Below are 11,911 nucleotides of genomic sequence, written 5' to 3'. Positions count from 1 at the left end.
TGAATAGTTGACTGGGTAATTTTGTTTAAACAGTAACGATAGCTAGGTAGCTAACGTTAGCTCAGGTCGAATGCACTATCTAGACTCAGCAGAGAAGCCGCCTCCTCTGTTTACAAACTCTACACGGGTGCGGCGGAGCTAGGGAGGAGGAGCAGTTTGCAGGTCCTGTGCGTCTGAGACAAGCGAGTAAGATATCCACTTGATCAGTTTCCGCGATCGGCGAATATGACTCATTATCGGAATTCCCCGATCTCATATTTATACTCAATATCGGCCGATACCGATCGCTGGACGATCGATCGGGGCATCCCTAATTATTATTATTGTTATTATTATCACGCCTGTGCGCGGAGCTCACAAAAAAAACTGTCTTTTACTTTTAGTCTCAGTGAAGTTTCAACAGAGGTAATCTTCTATTCTAACCAACAAATTGAAGTAGAAAGCATTTAGTTGTGGCCAATCTTATTTGGAAACATGACACACAAAATAATAGTATTTAGCTTTTTATTTGAAACCATATTTAATCGGGTTTGGAGGTGAGTGTTCTTCGTCTGCCCCCCCCCCCGTGCCAAACAAGCAGGCCAACCTCTTGTTCGCACGTGAGCCCGTTATTACACTACTGTCGCTATTTTACAATGAACTATAATGAATTACGGGTCATACAGAAGTTAAACATGCCAGTGTTGGAAGTAATGCACGGAAGCTTATTTCCGCGTTGCAGACTGAATAATATTCTACCACCGGGCGCCAGCTACGCATGCTCTCCGAGCTGTGCTTAGATATACGCACAAAGTCAAGCACAAGTTCAAATTGATAAGTACCACACTTTGCTTAGAAATGATCGTACGCACGGGTTACGCACATATCTGTGCGTACGCAACGTTGATATAGGGCCCTGGACTTTTACTTTATTCTTAAATCGACACTGTACAATTCCACACTCTTTACTGTACAATTACTGTATGTGTTATATTAGAATGTATATACATAACAGAAAATGTATATCCTAGACCGTATTTTATTCTTAAGTCTTATTTCTATTCTTATTCGTGACTTTTGTTTTTGACTACCTAAATGTTTACCGTTTACTGTGAGCGATCTGTAGTGCCACATTTCCCTCGGCATGAATAAAGTATTTCTATTCTATTCTAAGAATGACAATTCTGCTCTTCCCAGTTCTCTCTCCCCTTACAGTATACAGTTATGGAATTCTGGATTAAATCCTATGTGATAACAAATAGATTTTCAGATGAGGGTCCTTGGACGATTAACATTAACATTAGCTCAGCACAGCTGTACCCCTCCACACTCTGAGCTAGCTAGCCTGCTAACGCCGGTTGGATGTCTGGATTTAAAACAAAAACAATCAATTAATTTAGTATCGAGCAGGAAAATGTAACGTCAGGTCTGAATGTGGTGCTAAAGCAATGTCCAAATATGAGACAATTCAAACTGATTTATAAGGAAATGTTCACGAGGTACAGGGATGAGGAAGGGACTTGACATTCATGGGTGTTTACATTTCTATTTTATTTCTTTCATGTTTTACATAATAGTTTATTTTTTTTTGCATATATATATATATATATATATATATATATATATATATATATATCATATTTTGTTTTAAATTCGTGCACTCATTTGAGTAGTGGGAACGGGGTAGGATTAAATAAGTGTACTTCTTCCTACTCCTTTTCGAACATGTAAATTGAGTTGAGTCGGAACTAGGCAAAATCTGCATATGGCTCGCCGACAACAAACTATCATTACACATGGGCAAAACAGAGTCCATTCTCTTCGGTTCAAATAACAAACTCAGCAAGACCGACGGCTTCTCGGTTACAGTGGGTGACAATATTATCACAAGGAAAGATGAAATTACCTACCTGGGTTCCATCCTAGAGGCTAATCTTTCCTGTGACAAAATGGCATCCAATGTAATAAAAAAAGTCAACCAACGAACGCGATTCTTGTACCGGATCTCCTCTCTGGTAAACAAGAATACCCTGAAGACTCTAGCAGGAGCACTCATTCAAGGGTACTACGACTATGCTTGCACCTCATGGTACCAAAGCACCTCAAAGGCACTAAAAAACAAATTACAAACATCTCAAAACAAGCTAGTCAGACTACTACTTGACCTGACTCCTAGAACCCACCTCACCCCTGCCCACTTTGACAACCTAGGATGGCTTAGAGCAGGGTTAGAAATTAACATTTTTTTTCAAGGGCTTTTTTTGCCCCCCTTAATTGATTTTCGGGGGCTTTTTTTTGTATTTCGGGGGCACTGAATTTTTATGATAAACGGTAGGGGTGGGACGGTTCACAAAATGGACGGTTTGGTTCGTATCACGATTTTAGGGTCACGGTTTTCAGTTCGATATACGTTACTTTTTATTAAAAAAAAATTAACACTCAAATCTAAACATGCTTCTCATTTATTAAAAATAAAATAAAAGGTTTACAGTGTTTACAGCCTTAAATAATGTTTGGCACACAAAGACCGAACTGACTGAAAAATATAGGCTACATTTGTCAAAGTATTAACTTAGTGCAAACAAACAATATGCTCAGCCAGCACTAGACTTTCCTTTCTTTAATTAATATAAACACACAAAAACAATAATAATAATAATAATAATAATAATAATAATAATAATAATAATAATAATAATAATAATAATAATAATAATAATAATAATAATGACTTGGATTTATATAGCGCTCTTCATGAGACCCAGAGCGCTTCACAGAGTCCATTATTCATTCATACACAGTCATACCGGTGGTGGTAAGCTACAATTGCAGCCAGAGCTGCCCTGAGGCAGACTCACGGAAGCGTGGCGAATAATCATCGCCTACGGCCCCTCCGACCACCACCAACATTCATTCACATGCATACACATTCATACGAGGCAAGTAGGTTAAGTGTCTTGCCCAAGGACACAACGGCAGTGGGATGGACATGGGCTTGAGCGGGATTCGAACCACCAACCCTTCGATCATTGGACAACCCGCTCTACCCCTGAGCCACGCCGCCCAATTCCCTGATTGTCAGTTCTTAATGGAAAGATTCATTTTCTGCTTGAAATTATTATGTTTCTGTCTACATTTATTTAGACTAACATTATTTAAATATTGAGTGCAACTGTGGTGGATTAAGTAATTCGGTGAGTTGGAACTATCTATGGGTTGGCGCCGGGTCCCCACGGACATTTTAGCGTGTGGCACCTTCAGTTCCGGTCACGTTCATAACATCAACAAGCAGCGCGAAAGCGGCAATAGTCCCGGTTGGAGTTAGTAAAACACAGTTGTATGTTAGCCTTCTTGGATGTTGAATAAACGCCTATCATTGTCTTTAAACACCCCGCCTCTCAGACTCCCATTTCCTCCTCTGCTACAGTAGCTAGTAGCTACGGTGACATTTCATTGACTGTACAGTATTAGCTTGCGGGCTGCGTCGGGCTACCATAGTTAAAACGTGCGTTGTGTTTACAAACTGCTAACGCTATGGCAAGATGTGTGTAGGCCTATGTAATGTTAATGGCTATGTTTTTAAAGTCGTAATGAAGATTGATTTATATTGTGCGTGCCATTTTTACACAAACTGACTGCTGCTGCTGCTGCTGCTGCTGCCTGCAGCCAGTGCAGAACACAGGCTCCGCCAAATGATTTTTTTTATTTGCGCGTCATCTGAACCGTACGATACAGACGCTCCATTACCGGATAAATATATATAATTAGTAAACTGTCGGGGGCATTAAGTGCCCCCCTTAACTGGTTTTCAAGGGCATTTTGTCCATTTTCAAGGGCATTATGCCCCAAGCCCCCGTTAATTTCGAACCCTGGCTTAGAGTAGACGACCGAGTACAGCAACTTGCAATGGGCCTGGTCTACAAGATACACTACGCGACCAAGGTACCCATGTACATGTCAAAATACTTCCCAAAGGTCAGTGAATACCACGATCACAACACCAGAGGGAGCTCCACAAATCATGTAAAACCCAGATTCGGCTCAAACAAGGGACTAAACACGTTTCGCAATTATGCCACATCAATGTGGAACGCCCTACCTAAAGCTGTAAAGGAATGTGAATCACTACCCACTTTCAAAAACACTCTCAAAAAACACCTACGCGAGACTGCAATTCGAAACTGGCCCCTACAAATGTCCTAACCCAGTTGTACAATAAAGACCAAGCATGGCTTTGTCAGTATTCCAATGTACAGCCCCACCCAACCCCACCTACCCAACCTCCTCCAATGTACAGTTTCCATGTCAAATGTATGTCAGTATTCCAATGTACAGTGTCCCCCCCCCCCCCCCCACCTCCAATGTACAGCCCCACCCCACCTACCCAACCTCCCCCAATGCACAGTTTCTATGTCAAATGTATATACTCTTCTTCTGGATTTTTTTAGTATCACAAACAGTACTGTATTTGAAAATCTGGTATGTCATAAATGTAGCAGTACTGTCTACGTGTCATATGATGAATTGAAAATGGGGGACCCTGATGGAAACAAGATGAAAGTCTTTCTCAGGTCTGCATCCTCTTAACAATTGTATGTATTGAGCTGTACTGTACCCATTCTGCAATCTGTTAATAAACTTTTCAATCAATCAATCAAACACTGCGCTGGTAGCCGACGTTAGCACGCTAGCTGGCTGGCTCAGCTAATATTCCATTTCCACGGTGGTTGCTAACTGGCTTAGCTAGCAGCTAACGTGCTAACGGCTGTTAAGATGACGGTTTGCTTGCATTCGTCAAACATTTAACCGACTTGAGGTAACGTTAGCTATAAACTGAGACCGCGTGTTGGTATATTCCTGACCCGGCAGGTCCATCTCACTTAGCCCACCGTCTGCTGGTCTCCCGGCTAACAGAGCTAACAGTTAGCCAGTAGAGCTAACAGAGCTAACAGAGCTAACAGACCTAACAGTTAGCAGCTAAAGCTAATCTCCTGACACACAGCTAACTGTAAGGCCGCGACATGTCTCCCAACAAAACAATAACAATAAGCTGAAATACTAATAACAGTCACAATTTAATATTCAGTGTTAGTTAGTCAAACAAAAGCCCAGTTTGATTTACCTGTGTACTTTTTGGCGTAAGGTTTAGCGGCGATGTGATATCTTCTGCTTCTGCTTCTCCCTCCAGCCGTGACGTGTCTCCTGTGACGCCGGAGACTGAATGCCTTCTTCTGGTACAAAGCCGTAGAGAGAAAGTTAAGACACTCCCACCCGCTTGTGTTGTTATCGTGGAATGCGGAAGTAAAGCGCCTCAGGGCAATAGGGGGTATCTGCAGAGCCGCAGAGCCAGGCTGGACGGGTTGGAGGCGGTCTGGACAAGTATTAGTGGTCTGGACAAGTATTTGCACTGCTGCGCACCATTTTCAACTTCACTTTCGTCTCGTTTACATAGGTACATAGACAGTAATGTTACATCTAGACATTTATGACATGTAATAATAGAGTAAACTTGTAAATAGACAGTAATGTTACATCTAGACATACCAGATCTAGTAATAATAGAGTAAACTTAACTTTAGTCTCAGTAACAATGTTCATAAAGTGTACATCTAGACATGATGTGTACATAGACAGTAATGTTACATCTCTAGACATACCAGATCTAGTAATAATAGAGTAAACTTAACTTTCGTCTCAGTAACAATGTTCATAAAGTGTACATCTAGACATTTATGACATACCAGATCTAGTAATAATAGAGTAAACTTAACTTTCGTCTCAGTAACAATGTTCATAAAGTGTTGAGTGCTACAGTGTAGGTTAGTTTATTAGGACAAGTGCATGACAGTAAGGTTAGTTAGGGTTAGATTTTTTTTATTTAGATAATGCAGTAGTGAGTCTTTAGTCGACGGCGAAAGATTAGACGGGATTCGGCTGTCCTAACTGGGGTGGGTAGTTCATTCCACCATTGTGGGGCAAGGACTAAGAATAGGCGACTTCTCTTTGATGACCCTCCCGGAGCTTGGATAGGAGTAGGAATAAACTGTACATATACAGCACTGTTTGAACCTGGCACACAACGTACCGGTCTTCTCCTCAGACATATAAAATCAGTTTTTCAATACAAGTACGACTCAAGACACAGAACATTAGTATGCAAAATAAAAAATGAACACAGATTTTGAGTGTGAATGAAAACTTTATTTCAACAAGATTGCAGAATGGGTACAATACAGTACGGCTCAATACACACAATTGTTAAGGGGATGCAGACCAGAGAAAGAAGTTTTGTCTTGTCTTCTCGTACTAAAAACGTGACTGTTAGCACAGAGATGGCTGCAGTTACACACAGGGCCATTTTCGTTTCATTTTCAGGGTCAGTTTCGCTTTTCAGAACGCAACGTAATGGCAGGCAAGTTAGGCCCAGTCCACACGAGCGCTGGATTTAATATAACCATGATTGTATGTGTGCAGTTGCACTGTTCGGCCACACACAACCGGGGATTTGCTACACTGCAACCCCGGTCTTTGAAAACCGGAGTCCAGGGTGAAGTTATGCGGTTTTGTGTGGGCATAGCAACCAAGGTTGGAGGGAGGGAGCAGAATTAATTATTCGATATCAGTATAATAACTGGACTTTGAGAAGTCTTTATTCATGCAGACAGACACGCAGTTAGTTGGGTCGCTGATGCGTTTGAGTCTCTGCACTCCCTCCCCCCAAGGGCAGCATCGCTCATCGGTGAACCATCACATCTAAATGCCATATGAACACAACAAAAAGTAGCTCTCATCTGTGTACCTAAAAACAGTTCTGTAGTCTTCATCGCCAAAGCCAGAGGTATGCTCTATGTATTTCGAGTCCAATAATAGAATCTCCTGTATGCGTGGCTTCAAGACCTATAATGGGTATGTAAAAATAAGCACAGCATGTCAGTCAGGTTTCTGTGGGAATGTGGATTCTGCTATTCTCCCAGAACGGCAGACATGATTAAGTTTATAAGACACGCATTACTAATTTCACTTACACATAGCACAAAGTGGTTTTCGGTCCAGGCTGGAAAGACTATTGCATGTTTCATCTTCATGTCAGCCTAATATTTATGAAACATGAGTTTGCCATTAGAGTAGGGATGTGCCATTATGCTTATTCAATTTACTAACTGAATAATTATATTTATTTCATCAATTAATTACACTTACCGGAAATGAAGCTAACGGGTTGATACTTCGGTCCTTCCAGGTAGGAACAACATACATGTCTTCTATATAAATGTCCATGTCCTGATGAGGAAAAAACAAACATGATTATTAATAGTCTGCCTTCAGTACCAAAAGTTACTTTTAAATGTGTAATTAAAAAAGAGGTCATACACGTTTCAGAGCCAGTTCACCAATGAGCTTCAGGCATGCATTTCCAATCTGCAAGAAATCACAATTAAGACATTATAGTGAACATGACTGAAACTCTCCCTTCGGTAATAAATGTTAATCTGTTAGACCATGTGACTACTCACAGTTGAATCCATATAGCTGTTCAACCCAAGGCTCCAAAACTCATCCTGTGTCAAACAAGTTTGTCCTTCCTTCACAATTATTTCTTCCGAAGGCCTCTTTCGGTCCAGGACATAACTGAGCTGAAGATAATAACCATTGTTGTGATACAGATGAGTAGTTTTACATAGAAAGTAATTATTTGTAGAAATTTGCCTACCCGTTGTTGTTGGATAGGGTTTCGGGACTTCGCCCAGGGTTGATCTGGTGAGTAGTCATTGTCCACTGGAATCTCAAGTTCTACAGGGATGGACATACACAAAAATATAAGAGAAATAGTAACAATGTTTAATAAAACTAATAGTGTAGAGGTAAGAATTACTGTAGGTAGGCATAGGTTTTTATAGGCCTGCTTCTGCTGCAGAAGCCAGGTTCTATGGTGTAATAGTTAGCACTCTTGACTTGGAGCAATTAAGAGTTCACTATTTAAGGTGGTGGGTGGCAGTTTAATATGATTATTGGACAAATCATGCATGGTTTCAGTCAAGGCGGCTAAACTTGAATTTAAGACATTTTAAGACTTTCTAAGGACCCAGGCATGCAATTCCACTTACTTATCATTGCTGGGGGCAGACCTGAACCCGCTTCAGGGAGCACACCTTGAGCTGCTTCCAGTGATAGATCAAGGACTGCTTCCTATGACACTGTAAGCAGATGACAAACACAGCTTAGTAAGGAACAGTGAACTTGATGAATGAAGACATTTATACATTATTTCCTAGATCAATTAAAAACAGGATTAATGCATTAAATATCTTTAATGCAAGTGCAAGTAGAAAATGTACCCAATACAGCCTGGTGGTAGCTGTTTATTGCCACCGCTGTCGTCCCAAATAACTTTTTGATGTTGTCCATTCGCTTCTTGTTTTTGTTGTTGTTGAAGTGTTCTAGGATGTTTCTCATCAGGAACAGATGGGTCGATGGTAGTTGCTGCGTTAAAAAGTAATTGTTCTTTCTCATTTGTGCAAACAGTTGTTCTGCAACTTGACTGTTTACATGTCCTGCAGTTTGAGGGACTATTATTATTATTATTACTAGATCTGGTATGTCTAGATGTAACATTACTGTCTATTTACAAGTTTACTCTATTATTACATGTCATAAATGTCTAGATGTAACATTACTGTCTATGTACCTATGTAAACGAGACGAAAGTGAAGTTGAAAATGGTGCGCAGCAGTGCAAATACTTGTCCAGACCACTAATACTTGTCCAGACCGCCTCCAACCCGTCCAGCCTGGCTCTGCGGCTCTGCAGATACCCCCTACTCGCCAGCGCACGGAGGGGACGTGCCCGCGCATAGACACAAGCTGCCGGCTGTAGGTGAGGCAGGCTGGAGCCAATCAGAACCCTCCCCCACAGGCCTGGTCATGTCTCTGATATGAGGAAGTGAGGAGGCTTAACCCTTTCAGAGCCGGCTGGAGGCAACATTCTATGAACAGTCAACTTTCAACTCTCCCCCCCTCTCTCTCTCTTTCTTTCACTCTCTCTCTCTCTCTCTCTCTCTCTCTCTCTCTCTCTCTCTCTCTTGTTGTCACTCATGCATGTGTGTGTGTGCGTGTGTGTGTGCGTGTGTGCATGTGTGTGCGTGTGTGTGTGTATGTATGTATGATGAAGACTTTATTGCAGACTCAAGGTCCATATGACACGTATAAAAACAATACAAAAACAAGGACAACAACGTAGATTAAAATTTAAAATACATAATGGCATCGATTCCAATGTTTCCACAAACCAGAGGAGTACCTTGTATCGCTTTGTTTGACATCAGTAATGGCATTCTTCGTTTTTTTTTTTACTCTAATAGTCGACATATAAATGTAAACATCAAGTTCCTCAGCAGAACATGGAAGGTGGAAGGTTATACCTGCAGTTTAAACATGTTTGCTGTGCTATAATTACACCAGAGGTGAGCAGTAATAAAGCAGAGTACAATAGGCTCTGAACAGGCTTACTTTCACATTATCTGTACACATAACATTTTCGTGCCAGCATATCAGCCTGTGCATACAGTTGGCGCTGCACATCAACATCATCACACATGTCAAGATCAGTGATATTGTGACCCAAATATTGCACACTCTTCACCACATCTAGAGCGCAGTCAGACAGCAAGAAGGAGGGACACTTTTGCTTCTGGTCCTCCTTAGTTTTCACGATCATAACTACACTCTTGTTAGGGTTGAATTTGATATCATGTTGTATACCATACACAGAGCAGACTTTAAGCAATTGCTGTAAACCAGCACTATAGGGGGACAGTATGACTAAATCATCAGCATAGATCAGATGATTGATAAGACTCTCCCCCACCATACATCCAGTCTTACATTCTTAAGTTTTGTGGAGAGATCATCCATATATTGATCAGGAAGGGAGACTTACTCTGATAACAGTGTCTTACTCTGTTACCCACATTAAAATGAGCTGACATAGAGCATGTGTAACTCTAACGTATGTGTGTGTGTATGTGTGTCCGTACACGCACTGCATTCCAGTGTCATCTTGACTCATTAGCACACACACACACGCGCACACACACACACACCTCAGGCAACTTCAGGCAGTCGTAAAGTAACTAATTACATTTACTCCAGTTACTATATTTTAGTATACTTTTTTAAAGACATTATGTTAATACTAGTAAATACTCCTTCTACTGAGATAGAAAGAGAGAGAGAGAGAGCGAGAGAGACATAGAGCGAGAGAGAGAGACATAGAGCGAGAGAGAGACATAGAGCGAGAGAGAGACATAGAGTGAGAGAGAGACATATATAGAGAGAGAGAGAGAGAGAGAGAGAGAGAGAGAGAGAGAGAGAGAGAGAGAGACAGAGACAGAGACAGAGACAGAGAGACAGACAGACAGAGATATCAACAAGCCTTATACAATGTTTGATACACTTGTTCCAGTAATGATCCACAGAATATTTAGTAGCAGTTGGACCTATGGTTTAGGAGATTAGTAGTTTACACATACAGTACAATGAATTTGAATGAATGAATGAATTAATGAAAAAGTTTATTTTTGAACATATGTATTCTCCATATTCCTCCAAACAAATCACAGTATCTAGCTCCATCAAACAGAACAATCATAATAAAAACAAAAATAAATTATAAACAAAAAGTCAAGAGCAATGTATTTAGTTAGTTGACATGTTCAAAAAAGGAGTAGAGGGAAGCTAAGCTTATTGATCCATACCCCCTTACATTTACATTTGTTCTTCCATAAATGTTACTAGATATAACATAATTTAGTATAATACATTATAGAATATACTTTTACTTATACTTTTAATTTGTTTTGGGTTGTTTTTGGTGCGAGATTAACGGACAGACAATTACGGTAGAATAAAATAAAAAGGTCAAGTAAAATAAAATGTAATATAAACTAAATTGAAATTAGAAGCACAATAGAATAGAATTATAAAATAAAATAGGCCAGGCCTGTACAATTGTGCACAATGTGGTCAAATACACTAATTAGAATAATTATTACAATACAGTGGGATGGAATATTTAACAGGGCTGTGCAATTGAGAAGTAATGTGCAAAAAGTATGAAAGTATGAGTTCATGGATCCCTGGGGCAAAATTGTATAGTGACTTACGGCGTAGGAGTTATGACCTTTCAAAGGTCAATATTTTTACCTTTAAGTATAGCGCTCCCATCAGGCCAGTTGGAGATGCCTGCAGTCTGCAGCGACACCCAGTCTTTACAGAAACAATGTCTGCAGACCTTCTTTTGCTAATCTCCCCACACAAAGGCAATCAACACTATCTTCACACATCAAAATACAGAATTGCTCGAGGCAATTTATGTATTCAAGTGGGCCAATCACAGTGCTTGTGGTGCCACGCTGCCCTATGTGCAGTTACAGTTTTGGAGAGGTGCACATACTGTAGGCTCTGCCGGTAGGGTTAGTTAGGGTTAGGGTTAGGGTTAGGGTTATTTAGGGTTAGAGTTAGTTAGGGTTAGGGTTAGTTAGGGTTAGAGTTAGGGTTATTTAGGGTTAGTGTTAGTTAGGGTTAGGGTTAGTTAGGGTTAGAGTTAGGGTTATTTAGGGTTAGTGTTAGTTAGGGTTAGGGTTAGAGTTAGTTAGGGTTAGGGTTAGTTAGGGTTAGGGTTAGTTAGGGTTAGAGTTAGGGTTATTTAGGGTTAGTTAGTTAGGGTTAGAGTTAGGGTTATTTAGGGTTAGAGTTATTTAGGGTTAGAGTTAGTTAGGGTTAGGGTTATTTAGGGTTAGAGTTAGGATTATTTAGAGTTAGTTAGGGTTACGATTATTGAGGGTTAGAGTTAGTTATAGAGTTACGATTATTTAGGTTTAGAGTTAGTTTGGTTTAGTGATATGTGTCCTATAGATGTCCTAGTTGTCTGCAGG

At 40.4% G+C, this 11,911-nt stretch overlaps 1 long non-coding RNA gene across 1 annotated transcript; it reads right to left on the bottom strand.

Annotated features, from left to right (window-relative positions):
- Nucleotides 1-6,746: 6,746 nt before the first annotated feature.
- LOC311239654 lies at nt 6,747-7,396 on the bottom strand. The gene is made up of 4 exons (XR_014620443.1): nt 7,351-7,396; nt 7,180-7,260; nt 7,005-7,070; nt 6,747-6,876 (listed from the first exon to the last, which is right to left on the bottom strand). It is a non-coding gene; the product is annotated as an uncharacterized lncRNA (long non-coding RNA).
- Nucleotides 7,397-11,911: the final 4,515 nt, after the last annotated feature.

The sequence above is a fragment of the Notolepis coatsorum genome (genome assembly GCF_963971535.1).
Source record: "Notolepis coatsorum genome assembly, chromosome: 13".
In the NCBI taxonomy this organism is placed as follows: Eukaryota; Metazoa; Chordata; class Actinopteri; order Aulopiformes; family Paralepididae; genus Notolepis; species Notolepis coatsorum.
This window is presented reverse-complemented; position numbering and strand designations above follow the sequence as displayed.